This window comes from Canis lupus, chromosome 5 (genome assembly GCF_048164855.1).
Source record: "Canis lupus baileyi chromosome 5, mCanLup2.hap1, whole genome shotgun sequence".
In the NCBI taxonomy this organism is placed as follows: domain Eukaryota; kingdom Metazoa; phylum Chordata; class Mammalia; order Carnivora; family Canidae; genus Canis; species Canis lupus.
Genome location: NC_132842.1, coordinates 31250751 through 31265420, shown reverse-complemented (window position 1 = coordinate 31265420; position 14670 = coordinate 31250751). Strand labels below are relative to the sequence as shown.

General features: G+C 47.1%; 1 protein-coding gene and 1 long non-coding RNA gene across 5 annotated transcripts in view; one reads left to right on the top strand and one right to left on the bottom strand.

Moving 5' to 3' along the window:
- Window positions 1–7161, bottom strand: part of LOC140633436 (estradiol 17 beta-dehydrogenase 5-like) — a 29943-nt gene extending 22782 nt beyond the window's left edge. The window contains exons 1-3 of one of the 3 annotated variants that reach the window (XM_072825937.1): window positions 6949–7161; window positions 6366–6522; window positions 2613–2673 (exon numbers count right to left, since the gene is read on the bottom strand). The gene's annotated coding sequence lies outside the window, so the exon portion shown is untranslated. Of the gene's footprint in view, window positions 1–2612; window positions 2674–3189; window positions 3836–6365; window positions 6523–6948 lie in introns of those variants that run through there. The other 2 variants (XM_072825936.1, XM_072825935.1) reach the window with 2 other exon arrangements.
- Window positions 7162–7469: 308 nt separating this feature from the next.
- Window positions 7470–14482, top strand: LOC140633435 (uncharacterized). 2 transcript variants are annotated; one of them, XR_012031045.1, is made up of 4 exons: window positions 7470–8155; window positions 12156–12289; window positions 12410–12608; window positions 12721–13278. It is a non-coding gene; the product is annotated as an uncharacterized lncRNA (long non-coding RNA). The 2 variants fall into 2 exon arrangements; XR_012031046.1 differs by lacking the exons at window positions 12410–12608; window positions 12721–13278 and adding an exon at window positions 13291–14482 and having other exon boundaries at window positions 7474–8155.
- Window positions 14483–14670: the final 188 nt, after the last annotated feature.

The following is a 14670-nucleotide window of genomic DNA, read 5'->3' as shown; positions in this document are numbered from 1 at the left end:
TCAACCTCAATCACCTACAGCGTCAGAACCAGGCTCCCTCATGAATCCTTCCCCGTGCCACTAGTACAAACTTTTTTATCCTCATGGTAATTTATATCAAGTACTGTGTAGCCTTTTTCCACCACTTTTCTTTCTTTTTCTTATTATTACTTATATTCACTATAACATGCCTGCTAATTTCAAACGTTGAAGAGCTCTGGTGGCCAAGGACTATAGGAAGCTGGTTTCATCTGAATTTCAAAGCAGTAGTTCTCAGAGTGTAGTCACAGGACCCATGGAGGACCCTAAAATCCCTTTTTGGGGCATATGAAAAAGACTATCATCATGATACCAGGGTACCATTTTCCTTTTTGGTCCTCATGATCTCACATGTATGCAGTGGAGGTTTTCCAGAGGTTTGTAGGGTGTGGGGTATTGTACCAGACTGGACGCAGAAGCAGATTTGATATTCTAGCTGCCTTCTGTTAGGCTACTCATTCTGTTTTCAAAAATACCAAATGATTTCACTCTTATCCCTAATGGATTTTTTTTTTTTGGAAAATATTTTTACTTTTCATAAAATGTACTTTTGGCATTATTATTTTCTAATGATACATAAATGTTTAAAATGTCCTCGGTTTCATTTCCAATAGAATGTGTAGAATCTTAAAAATCTACACAATCTACAATAAAAATGCTGAACTTACAGAAACAGAGAGTAGAATGGTGGTTGCCTGGCCAGGGCTATGTAGGGGGGAATGGGTAAAGGTGGTCAAAGGTACAAAGTTTCTCTTGTAGAATGAAAAAGTTCTGGGGATCTAAACAGCATGGTGACTCAAGCTAATCGCACTGTAGTATACACCTGAAAATTGCCAAGATAGTAAATCTTAAATGCTCTCACCACTCCTCCCCCAAAAGTAAATGTGTGAGGTAGTAGATGTATTAACTAACTTTACTGTAACAATCGTTTTCCAACATATACGTGTACTGAATCATCACATTGTCCACCTTAAACTTCCACAAGGTCACATATCAATTATATCAACAAACTAGAAATGTTTGTACAAATTAAATCATGTTAAAAGAAATAGTATGAATTTACCAAAAACAACAGCGATTTTCTGGACTACAAAATACTAAAATCATTTAACTAAAATCTGATAATAAAAAAAGGTGTTATACTGTGGAAATAGACATACTTTAGAATTCACTAACCATAGTATAATTGTGTTACAGGGTACAAATATAATACAAAAGAAAAGAATATACTAGAATATTCTAGAGACTTCTGTAATTGGGTACAAGGCAAATACACAAAACTTGCACCAAAGCACCACAAAATGGAAATGAGCAAAGTATTCCCTGCATTTCAATCATAACAACTTCAAAATATTTAGGAATAAATTTAACAAGAGTGATGGAGCTTCTACAGGGGAACAAAACTATAAAATATCATTGAAGGCATAAATAATATCTGAACAAGTGAAAATGTACAAAATTTTGGACAGTTTATTAAAATTTAAATTCCCATAAAATAATATATATACCCACATGATTTTAATTCAAATTCCCCTAAAAGTCCAATTTTTAAGATTGTATACAATTTTTTCTGGTATATATGAAAAAAATTAATACCAGAGAGAAAATTCATGGAAAGAAAATTCATGGAAAGTATCAGTGACAGACACTTTCTTGACTGTACCTCAGAACTTATTACAAAGCCAAGATTATCTAAATAATTGTATTGGTACTCAGCCATCAAAAAAGGATGAAGGGCAGCCCCGGTGACACAGCGGTTCGGTGCTGCCTGCAGCCTGGGGTGTGATCCTGGAGACCTGGGATCAAGTCCCACATCAGGCTTCCTGCATGGGGCCTGCTTCTCCCTCTGCCTGTGTCTCTGCCTCTCTCTCACTCTCTCTGAATGAATGAATAAATAAATCTTAAAAAAAAAAAAAGAAAAAAAACAAAAAAAAAAAGGATGAAATCTTGCCATTTGCAATGACATAGATGGAACTAGAGGGTATAATGCTAAGTGAAGTAAGCCAGAGAAAGACAAATACCATATGATTTCACTCATATGTGGAATTTAAGAAACAAAACAGATAAATGTAGAGGAAGGGAAAGAAAAATAAAATAAGATGGCATCAGAGAGGGAGACAAACCGTAAGAGATTCTTAATTATAGGGAACAAACTGAGGGTCGCTGGAGTGGAGGCAGGTGGGGAGATGGGGTAACTGGATGATGGGCATGAAGGAGGGCATATGATGGAATGAATACCAGGTGTTATATGTATCTATGAATCACTGAATTTCACCTCTGAAACTAATAATACAGTATAGATTAATTGATTTTAAATAAGCAAAAATAAAGTAAAATCATATTGGTATAAAGTTACACAAAATTCTCATGGAACAGAACAGAAAATTCCAAATTAGCTTTTATTTATGTGAGAATTTAAGGTATGAATTAACTGGGTGGGTATAAATCCAGAGAAGAGTAATGAATTATTTAACATATGGTACTAGAATAAATGCCTGTCCACTTCAAAGACAGTAGGGTTGGATTTCCCCTCTTTCACCATATATGTAAGTAATTCTAGATAAAGTATAAAAGGAGAGAAGAAAAATACTTACAAGAAACTCTAAGGCACAATCTTGTGGGTGAGAAGATCTTGTTAGACCGGGAAATCAGATGCTATGAAAGAAGGAATAAACGTATTTGAACACACAAACAGGAAAACTCGGCATGACAAAATTCACTTTTGTCAGAATTAACAAGCAAATGAATAAGCTGGAAGACATTTATCAACTAGATGAAAGGGAGCTGGTATTTATAACCTAAGAGAGCTCTGAGATATTGACCAGAAAAAGACAAATAGTTTCCAAACATTGGTATTAGAGGAGGAGGCCTTCATTGCACAGAAGACTAAGCCTAATGTCCACACATACAGGACGTTGGGATTCACTAGCATTCAAAGCTAATCCGAGTCCTGAGAGAGGTCAGCCTAAAGCCACCTGAGTGGCCGAAAATCAATGCCTCATGCCGTCCATCGTGGGTAGGTGCGAGGAGGGGACGACGATCTCATCTGTCACGGCCAGGTGTTGGAAACTGCATTTGCAAAGCAGCCTGGCCACAGGGACCGAAACCTGAAATCAAAGATGCAGTCAGGGGACAGAGAGCCGGGAGGTTTAAAGGTCACTTGGTACTCACAGTTGCCGAGGATGCAACGTGCCCCTCGGGTCACTCCGGAGAGCCACTGGGGCTGGTGCTGAGGACACCATAATAAGAGCAGAGCTGTGGGCCAGAGGAGCAGAGCATGCGGGATCTGGGAAGCATCGGGTCAGGCAGGGCAAGCAGGCTTCGGATTGGCTGGGCTCGGCTCAACAGGCTCCCACGTGCGACTAGCAGAGCATGTGGCCTGGAGCTATTAAAGTTTCAACATGCTTCTGGATGGGCCAAGGTAATCTGAGGAGCCTTGTTCCCCTTTTGTGGGTGTTAAAGTATCCGTTTACAAAAATTTAAACTATGTTTGGGGGCCTGGCCAGCTTGTTTGGTGGAGCATGTGGCTCTTGATCTTGGGGTCATGAGCTCTAGCCCCACGCTGGGTGTAGAGATTACTTTACAATAATAATCATCAAATAAAAAAGTATGATCCCTGGGTGGCTCAGCAGTTTAGCACCTGCCTTTGGCCCAGGGCATGATCCTGGAGTCCCAGGATCGAGTCCCACGTCGGGCTCCCTGCATGGAGCCTGCTTCTCCCTGCCTGTGTCTCTGCCTCTCTCTCTCTCTCTCTCTCTCTCTGTGTGTGTGTGTCTCTCATGAATAAATAAAATCTTAAAAAAAAAAAGTATGTTTCATGCAGTTGGCCCCATCACGCTTTCCATGACCAGGGGAAATCTAACCAGTGTTATCTAACACTCAGGGTGGGGTTCACTGGGGAGATTCGGGTAGTGGGGACCTCTGTAATGGAAGGCACTGGTAGGTATAGGGTGAGACCTGGTCCCCATGCATCCATAGCATTTAAGAAAACCACAGCATGGGTCTACTCCTCAGTTGGTCATGACGACCCCTTGATGCACGGCGCATTGCCAGGTGGCCCATTGCCAGATGGCCCATTTGGTGAGCATGAACATAAATCCATGACACACTGGGAAGCATTTGGGGCTTGGAGTAATGTGGCATGAAGGGAAATAATGCGAAACTTGCTTTAGTAATAGCAAGGCACTTGCGGGGCGGCTTGGCTCACGTCATGCGCGGACACCTCATGGAAGGTTCTTAGGATTTTGCAAACACTTCCGCTGTCAGCCGGTGTGAAGCCAACCACGAAACAGTTGCCTGACACCATCTTAGCTAGTGAGCCCCGTCCTTGACTTAGGAGGCCAATGGCTCGTGGTGTCTATGTCATTTGAGAGATGAAAGCCCGAGACATTTGCCACTTGGCCTCTGCAAGTTTGGCCTGCCATGCCAGTCGTCTTTGGGACGGGCGACGTCCCTTCCTGAGGAACATATCTGGGCTGGGGGAGGCTTGCAAGTGGTGTTGGCAGAGGATGCAGACACGGTGGCGGTGTCCATACTGAGCATAGGGAATCCCAGAGTAATGAGGAGGAAGCCAGTGAGTGACAGCTGGTCCATGAGCGAGGGGGTCACAGCATGGGTGGGGATGGAGGGGTGAAGGCTGGGCATCCCAATGGGCCGGTCCCCGCGGTGATTTGTAAGAGAGGGTGGCATTAGGTGAAGGGTGGGATATAGTCAGGAGCTGAGGGAGGAGGACAGGAGACGGGGAGGGAGCACAGGAGGGGAGCGTGTCTAACTGGGGTCGTCCTCTGGGGGCATCTGCAGTGCACCCTTGGGGAGGACGGGTGTGAGCAATTAGTGGCACCCCGGGTGGGAGAGAGGACTGCAGGGTGGGAGCGCAGGTGGGCCTTGACGGCGGGTGTGGATACTCATGTAAGTGCCATCCCGGTTCTAGATGTCGCTGAGGGGGCGAGGGAATGCAGGGCTGGTTTGGTAAAAAGAGTGACCATGTAAGTGCAGCGCTTGCACGTGTCTGAGGCCGTGGCCGTGATCTGAGCGGCAAGCAGGTGCGTGTAGGTGGGTGCTGCTGGTGGGGCAGCGGGGAGGGCCATGGTGGGGGGAGAGCCACAGCGCGGGGGATGGGGACACGGGGAGGGGGGCAGCAGTACCCAGCCACGGAAGAGCAGGGACCAGCCTCATCCGCGGTGGCAGCGAGGATGTCCGTGGAGGGTGGCGCTGGCAGGAACAGATGCTGGTGTGAGGGAGAGAGGAGGTCAGGGCAGAAGTCTGGGGGCGGGGAGTCAGGTGCAGAGACGGGAAGCCCCAGTGGAGAGGCTGGAGGCCGGGGAGCCTAGTGTTGTGATGCACCTGGGGTGCAGCGGGGACGCTGCGTGGTCCTGGAGGCCTCGTGCTGGGTCCTCTGCTCCGGCAGGTGACAGAGAGTGGGGTGTGTCGGGGCCTGGCTCTGGGGTGAGTGTTCTAGGCCTAGGCCGGAGTGCGTGGGTTAGGGAAGGCCCCGCGGGGTGCTAAGGGGGCCGGTGAGCCTATGGGACAGGCCTCCTGCAGCCCTGGAGGGAAGGGGTTGGGCCCTCCCTGAGGTTGAGGGGCAGGGAGGACATTAGGGGGGCCCCTTGGTGGAAAGCTGTCCTCCAGCGAGAGGGGCGGGCGTTCATGGGCGGCCTGTGCTGCTCAGCTTCGGGGCTAAGGGAAGTGCCCCAGTTTCCCGGAGTGTGCAGAGGGGGGGCACGGCCCCTGGGGAGCCAGGGAGGCCGGGCAGGGATGCTGGGGGCTCCTCTGTTTCCGGAGCGTTTTGTAATCCTTGACTCCAGCTGAAAGAGAGTAAACCTGCGTGTGGGCGGGTCGCAGCCCAGCAGGTGTCCTGGACTCCTCACCAAGCAGCCCCCAGGGCCAAGAAACGGAGTCCAGGCCACAAGGGCCGTGCTCTGTGGGAGGCTGGTGGCCCCGCAGGAGACCCAGGGGAGGGTGTCCAAGGACCTGAGATGCTGTATCCCCGGGGGTGAGTCCTGGGCTGGGCGACAGCATCTCCGGGGACAGCCTTCCCGAGCAGCTACCCGCCCCGGTGAGGGCACTTCCTCACCTGGGGCTCCAGAAGGGTAAAACCTGTCGGGCAGCTGGGCTCGGGACCTGGGCTCGGAGCCCCGGGGAACACCTCTGGGTGTCCGGCCCTAGTCTGGCTGCGCAGGTGCTTCCTGGAAGGGCACCGGGGCCTGGGTCACCTGGTTCCTCAGGCAGGTAGGAGCGCCCGGGCCCCGGGGATTGGCCCCATCCAGCCTCGGCTGCGGCCCCCACTGCACCCTGGGCTGGAAAAACTGAGGAGGCCCTCGAGGCATCTCGGGCTTCGGGACGCCCACCTGTCCTGGTGCGGCCTTCAGGCTGGAGCTGCGACCACTCCCCGGGCCCGGGGCCGTGAGCCGGTGCCCAGACCCCAGCCGGACTCGAGCCGCCGCTGACAGGTGCACCTGACGCCACGCTCCTGTGGGCCGTGCGCAGGATGGGCCTCCAGGTGGCCTGCGGGTGGCCAGGGGGCTCATTTCCAGGGCTGATCACCCCCTGTCTTAGTGGGCCCCGGGTCCGCCGGGTCTGCCGTTGGCCCTGGGGAAGTGGCTTCTATTTCCCAAGAGGGGCTTCAGCAGAGGTTGTGGAGCAGGGACAGCAGGGAGCGGGTCCTGTGTCCCTCTGCCCGGGCTCTCTGTCCCCGGGCACCTCAGCTGGGGGCCACGGGTCGGCGGTGCCAGGACATTAAGGCCGCCTGCGAGCAGCCCCAAAACGCAGGTAGACGGCGCTGCATCGTTGGCCCAGCCGCCCACCTTCTGCAAGGGCTCGGGGGCTAGAGGCCCTAAAGGATTCCCAGAGCTCCCAGTGGGGCCGCATTCTCAGGGGGCCCTCCCCTCCCTCCCTCCCCTCCTCACCCCTCGTCTGGGGTTTTCCTCTCACCTCTGGAAGATACCACTTTCGCTTGACACCTTTCATCCTAGTCTTGGGGGTTGGAGGGGGGGAGCCAAACGGAGGCGGGCACTTTTGGGGCAGCTGGAGACGTGGGAATGCGGGCTGGCCGCCTGGTGACGGAGATGTCCCTGCTCTGGGGACATCATGTTCAACTGCGCTGCTCCCGACTTAGTTTCATGAGTTTTCACAGGAAGAGAAAATAGAGAGAGAAAGAAAATGTAGCAAAATATTAACAGGTGAATCACGGGGAAGAGCATGTGCGTGCTCATTATACTGTGCTTTCAAATTTTTTTTTAAAGATTGGATTTATTTATTCATAAGAGACACAGAGAGAGAGAGAGAGAGAGAGAGAGGCAGAGACACAGGCAGAGGGAGAAGCAGGCTCCATGCAGGGAGCCCGATACGGGACTCAAACCTGGGACCCCTGAGGGTCACACCCTGGGCAGAAGGTAGATGTTCAACCGCTGAGCCACCCAGGCGTCCCCTGTGCTTTCAATTTTTTGGTGAGTTTGAAATCTTTCAAAATAAAAACTTGGGAGAGGACGTAAATGTCTCCATGGGTTCTGAGGAAACATGAAGGTGACCCCGGAGGAACACGAGATGCTCCATGAGGAGCAGCCTGGGGGCTCCCTCCTCCCTGTGGGACTGAGAGCCTCCAGAGGAAGCCTCAGTGACACGATCTGGACTGGCCTGGGCAGCCCGGGTGGCCCAGTGGTTGAGCGTCCCCCTTCGGCCCAGGGCCTGATGCTGAGGTCCCGGGATCAAGTCCCACGTCGGGCTCCCTGCAAGGAGCCTGCTTCTCCCTCTGCCTGTGTCTCTGCCTCTCTCTCTGTGTCTCCCATGAGTAAATAAAATCTTTAAAAAAATAAAAATTAAAAAAAAAGAAATCTTTTTTAACTGGCCTGGTTTCAGCAGAAGCAGCCCCCCCATCTTGCCCCATGCTTTGGAGGCCCAATGCTTTACAATGTGGCTTAATCATTAAACGCAAAGGTCCCAGGTCCTGGGATCAAGTCCCAAGTCGGGGCCCCTGCTCAGCAGGGAGCCTGCTTCTCCTTCTCCTCCCTTCTTGCTCTCGCTCTCTCTGACAAACAAATAAAATCTTTAAAAATGCCAATATTCTTCAGCCATTAGAAACGACAAATACCCACCATTTGCTTCAACGTGGATGGAACTGGAGGGGATTATGCTGAGTGAAGTAAGTCAATCGGAGAAGGACAAACATTGTATGGTCTCATTCATTTGGGGAATATAAAAAATAGTGAAAGGGAATAAAGGGGAAAGGAGAAAAAATGAGTGGGAGACAGAACACGAGAAGAGACTCCTTACTCTGGGAAACGAACTAGGGGTGGTGGAAAGGAAGGTGGGCGGGGGGTGGGGGTGACTGGGCGACGGGCACTGAGGGGGGCACTTGATGGGATGAGCACTGGGTGTTATTCTATATGTTGGCAAATTGAACACCAATAAAAAATAATTAATTAATTAATTAATTAATTAATTAAAAATGCCAATACGGGTTCCCTCTCCGGAAAGCAGAGGCTTCCCCCAAAGCCTTTCCTGAGGGCCCCAAGTGAAGGAACGATTCACATTAACTTATGCTAATTACCTTTACAAGTGGGGAGCATCCCAGACGCAAAAAGCCACCCCTGCCACCGCTTGCTAAGGGAGGTGCGGAGGCCCCAGCCGGACCCAGCTCCCAGACGCACCCAGGGGTGGTGCTGGGTGGTGCTGGGTGGCGCCTGTGGCACGGCCCCTGCCAGCTGCCTGCAGAGCCCGGCTCCGTGCTCTTTGTGCTTTTCCCCTTTTCTAAGATAAAGAAAATATAAAATAAATAAATAAAAGTAAAGTAAAGTAAAATAAAAATAAAATGAAATAAAATCTTCAAATGCTCAAGAAGTGTCTTAATTAATGGGCATAAACTGTGGGAAGGACTAAGATTTGGACCACGCATTTTTTAAAGATTAATAGACAATATTTTTTAGAGTAGTTTTAGATTTGCAGGAAAAATGCTCATAAAATACAGAGCGTTCCAATCTCCATCCCCCGAGTGTACCCTATTATTAGCATCTTGCGTTACTGTGGGATATTTGTTACAATTGATGAGCCAATACTGATATATTATTAGTAACTAAGGTCCAAAGTTCGTGTTAGGGTTCGCTCTGTGGTTGTGGAGCTCTGTGAATATTGAAAACTGCATACAGACATGTCTACACCATGACTGCATACATCACACAGACTAATTTCACTGCCAGAAAACTCTCGGTGCTCCACCCATCATCCTCTCCTTTCTCTCTTCCTCCAAATTCCTGGCAACCATTGGTCCTTTTACTGTCTTAATAGTTTTATCCTTTCCAGAGTGTCATACACTCAGAATTATAAAGCATGTTGCCTTATAAGACTGGCTTTTTTTTTGGCCTAGGAATATGCATTTAGGCTTCTTTTCATGTCCTGATACTTGCTCTCTTCTTATTGCTGAATAAGACTCTACTGTATGAATATAATTATGCATCCAGATCCTCCCTACATATTTTGGCAATTAGGAAAAGCTGCTACAAATATCCGTGTGAAGTTTTCTGTGTGGACCTGAGTTTTCAATTTATCTGGGTAAATGTCGAGGAGTAAATTGCTGGATTATATGCTAAGAGTATATTTAGTTTTCTAAGAAACTGCCAAAGTGTCTTCCAAAGCAGCCACACCGTTCTGCGTTCCCACCAGCAGGGAATGAGCCTTCCTGCCGCTCCACGTCCTCGCCAGCATTTGCTGTTGTCAGTGTTCCAGATTTTGGCCATTCTAATAGGCAGGTAGTGGTATCTCGTTTTTTAAAAAAATTCGCAATTTTATAACGACAAATGCGGTTGAGCGATTTTTTATGAACTTATCTGCATATCTTCTTTTGTTAAGTGTCTGTTCAGGTCTTTTGCCCATTTTAAAATTGGGTTGTTTGTTTACAATTGAGTTTAAGAGTGCTTTGCATACTTGGGTACTGATCCTTTATTAGATATGTTTTGCAAATATTTTCTCTGTCTGTGGCATCTCATTCTCCTTACTATGCCTTTCACAGAGCAGATTTTTTAAAAATTTTATTTTAATGAAGGCTAACATTAACTTTTTTTCTTACATGGATTATGCACTTGGCATTGTGTCTACAAAGTGATTGCTGTGCCCACAGTCATCTAGGGTTATATAGTTTTACTTCTTACGTTTAGGTCTACAATCCATCTGGAGTTAAATTTTGTGAAACGTGTAAGGTCTGAGTCTAGATTCATTCTTTTACATGTGGATTTGTTGAAAAGATGATGATTCTTTCTCCATTGGATTGTCTTTGCTCTTTTGCTCTTTCGTCAAAGACCAGTTGACTGTATTTGTGTGGGTCTGCTCTGTCCCACTGATGGATTTGTCCATGCTCTCACCACTACCATACTGTCTTGATTGCTTCTAGTAAGCTTCAGCATTCAGTAATGTCAGTCCACTGACTGTGGTATGCCTCTGGCATATTCTCCTGCCTCTGGTATGTCATGATTCTCTACACCTGTCTGTCTCTCCAGTTTTGTGGTCTTCCATTTGCCCCATAACTTCAATTTCTGACAGATCTAAGAGCTATTGAATTTTAGTTTATCTTTTTGCTTGTTATGAGGACGGGAGGGATGACTTGCAAGTTTGTAACCTGTGAGACCAGAGACCAGAAGTCCGGGTTTTTCTATCTTTTTAAAATTTGGCCCTCCCCTGTGGACAGCTCTGACCTTGTTAGACAATGTACTTTTTTTTTTACTCCTTGCGTCTTCTCCTTATCTTTTTACTGCCTGAAGCAGGCCTAGGGAGTTCACCTGGCTGCCTTCATGTACAGTGATCTTCCCAAGGGAGCAACTTTTTAAGATGGATTTCAATAAACTGACTAAAAAAAATGTCCAATGAGACATTATAAAAAATAAGAGAGATACAATCTCAGTCCACGTAGAGAATTCGATCCCAATATTTATGTTCGGTGTCTTAAAAACATAAGGTTATGCCATAGCCCAACATCTGAGAACCTATATGGAACCTATATAGCCTCCTTTAATTTAAAAGGGTAAGTCATTTTAGGAAAGACTGTGGGTTGCAACAGCTTGTTGGTTAGGTCTCAGGTGAAGAGCGCAGCTTTGGAAAACCCAGCGGTTATGACAGGTCAATGTGGTCATGAGATGAAGCAGCAGGTTAGGTATCGGTATTGAAAAGTACACCCGGGTCCTGAACAGCTATAAGTCTCAAAATTCCTTCATTGTCCCTGTCGGGTCCTTGACTGTCTCAAATTTTAACAAAGTGGTCCGCCATAAAAAATCTGGTTCCTTCGGATGGCATGATGAAGTTGGTATTCCTAAAACTTATAGATAGCAAATGTATATTTTTTGTAAAAGATGTTCCTAGAAGTTAACGTAGGTGTAAGCGGTGTGCTCTTTTGCGTGCATATATTTTCCAATGGTGTTTTGAAATTCAGGAGAATTGGAGTTTACAAATGGATTAGCCATGTTAATGTTGGCTTTATAGAAAATATTTAATGGCTCATGAATAGTTTGTGTTTTGTATTTGTGAGTGTGCCTTATTTCATGTTTGAGGTGTTTCAAGGGGTCAAGTATATCAAATTAATATTTTTTGGACTTAAGAAAATTAGAGAAATGTGGAATTAATGTGAGGTATTAAAACCACAGGGCATCACAGGGATTACCTAGTCACTAAACCAAGACTTACTACCTAACCCAATTGCAGCTTCGACCTCTCAGGAATGTAATCTTTAGCTGGTCAGCACGAGAATTTCCTGGTCACTCACTAGGAGACCTACTGATAGACCCTTCCATTCCCCTTAGGAGGGTGACCTTGCCTTAAACAATGGATTCTTTGCTAATAATTTCCTTTTTTCTGCTCCCTCCCTACATTTAAAAACTCTTGCTTTCCTGCAGCTGGATGGAGCTCCTTTCTATTTGCTAAATGGGGTGCTTCCTGATTCATGAGTTGTTTAATAAAGTCTGTTAGATATTTAGAATGCACTGAGTTAAATGTTTACTCCTTCGCAAGGGCAACTTGGCCGGTGAGTGGTTTTCTTGACTTGCTGCCCAGTGACCCCCAGCAAGGTCCTGCTATGACCTGGACACACATAATAGTCTATCCCTGACTCTCAGCTCTGGTTCTTTGGTAAAAGACTGTGGAAATTTCCCCTTTTCCTGCAGGACAGAAGTATCAAAAGAGGCATTTGCCACCATTTCCCAAGCAGATGTGTGCTCCGCTGCCTCCTCAGCCAGCAGAGTCCTAAGCATCCTTTGGGGCTGGTTCCCCTCCTGCATCCGAGGCTACTGGGGCCATGGTAAGTACCTCCTTCCCTCTCCTCTGCAGACTGCTGGAAGGAGCCCATGGGCTGCTGGCCATCCTCTCAGAGTGCTTCCTTGTCCAGACTGAACACCATACATCTCCCTGTTCCTGGAAGGGCCCCAGAGACACTGATAAATCCCTGGGAACTGCTATTTCCTGGAGGCTGAAAACTACCCACCCCATGCCCAGGCCATCAGTGAAGCTGTGCCATCTTATCCCTTCTTCCCCACCCCAAACCCAAACTCTGGGCAAACCAGTTCGGCGCTCTATTGAGTTAGAAGGAAACCAAACACACAAGACAGCGGTTGGAAGAGGTAAGAGGCTTTAGGGAAAACAATTATTTAATATTTCCTGAAAGTGACAAAGGTTTAGCACCGTCCCCTCCTGACCTCTGGATTTTGCTCTGACTGACCTTGCACTCCGCAGCCTGGACTGACCCCACGCTGCTGTGTCTAGTCACCAACATCTGAGACGTTGCCACACTGCTTGCCACCCTCCAGAAGCCAAAGGCCTCCGTGTTAATATTCGTCAGCTGTTGAGGTTATGGTGGCCAGCAGCACCCAAAAGGGAAAGGACGATGTGTAATATTGGTTCAATGACTCTTTCTTTCTCTCTCTCAAATAAACAAATAAAATCTCAAGAAAAGAAGAAGTTAAAAATTGTATCACCTGGCTGGTTGTGAAGTCTGCCTTTCTTTCTTCCACAAACATGACTTTATAATAAATGTGGTTTTTATCTATTTTTAAAGATTTTCTTTGTTCACTTGACAGAGTGAAAGAGAGAGGAAGAGAGAGAGAAGGAGCAGAGGGGAAGGGGGGAGAGGGACAAGCAGACTCCCTGCCGAGCAGGGAGCCCAATGCGGGGCTCGATCCCAGGACCCCAGAGTCATGGTCTGAGCGGGAGGCAGACGCTTAACTAACTGAGCCCCCCAGGTGCCCCTAAATGTGGTTTTTAAAAGATAATAATTGAACTCTTCCAATCATATTCCCTGCCCAGATCTGAATACACAGGTCACGCAGGGTCAGCTATTTCAGTGCACTCCTCGCCCTCGCTACACCTGTCAGGAAAGCAATGCAGAGTCCATCCCTGGTGATTTCAAATACTCAGTGGAAGAAACGGCTGATTCTGGCTTGTTTTGAACTGGTCACCTCCAGCCACCTGCTCAGCACGAGCACATACTTCAGAGTGATACGGGCTCCCAGCAGCAAGTTCATTTCCCATTTATAAAATTCATGAATTATTTGCCAACTGCCCACCATATGCAACATAGCAGAGATGGGAAGAATGTCGCATAAAAATCAGGTCCCATCTCCCAGGTGCTTACTCTAAAGTGAGGAGACCTCTATACAGAGTAGCAACCCAGAATAAAATGGGATCGAAAAATGATTATTATTGAAATATCTACTTTTTTGTAAGAATTACTGACTGATCACCTCTCTCTCTGCATTATTTTCTTACCTTTGTCTATATGCATGAGTATTATGACATTAATAAAATATTATCAAGAGTATTTGCAGACATCTGAGTGTCACGATGTGCCATTAGGCGAGCTTCTTTCCAGATGTTATCACATTTATCACTAAATGGGAGGCTATTTTAGGGTTGCCTTGTAAATAATGAGTATCAATGAACTACTGGCAAGACTTGGAATAGTATTAGGTGGAATTTTTTCTAATAGAATAGGAGAGGTAAGACTTGTGGCTACAGCTTTATTGAAGATAAAGAAGTAAGTTCAGTGTCCTGGACTACAAGGCCCTGAAAGAGAACACATGAGACTTGGGAGGGGGCTGTATCACAGAGGGCCCAGGCTGGACATTCCCTGGTTAGTCCAGGGGCTGCCAGCCAGAGCCCTCCAGCCTCCCAGGCTCCCTGAGAAACTGGCCAGTCCATAGGGATGATTGTTTGACCAGCCTGGGTTAAAGGAATCCATGGGGATTCCAACTCTCCCCAGTTGTATACAATCAGGCTGAACGAGAGAACTGTCAAGAGACTCGAGGTTCTCCTCGTTCCGTAGGAGGGGGCTAAGAGAAAAGCGTGAGGAAGGGAGAAGAGAGGAAGTGGGAACACAGAAATGAAAGAAGGAGATGCCAAGGGCCTCCGGGAGTCATAAACAAGTGCCACAGGTGTGCCACAGGTAAATAATTGCTTTTGGTTTCTCCTCACTCACTCCCTAGAATTGTCAGTGTACAGAGAACAGCAAATACTTGCCCAGCAAAGAGTATATTGACATGGTTCAAAAAATAAATAAAGTCATGTTGCCAGTAGTATTTGTCCCAAGAAGCGACCTGTTTTCCTTAATGAATTCTCTAAAGTGGGACTGGGTGCTGTTGCATTCTGGGTGACCAAAAGCTGTGTCCCTGAACTTGGCAGAGAGGC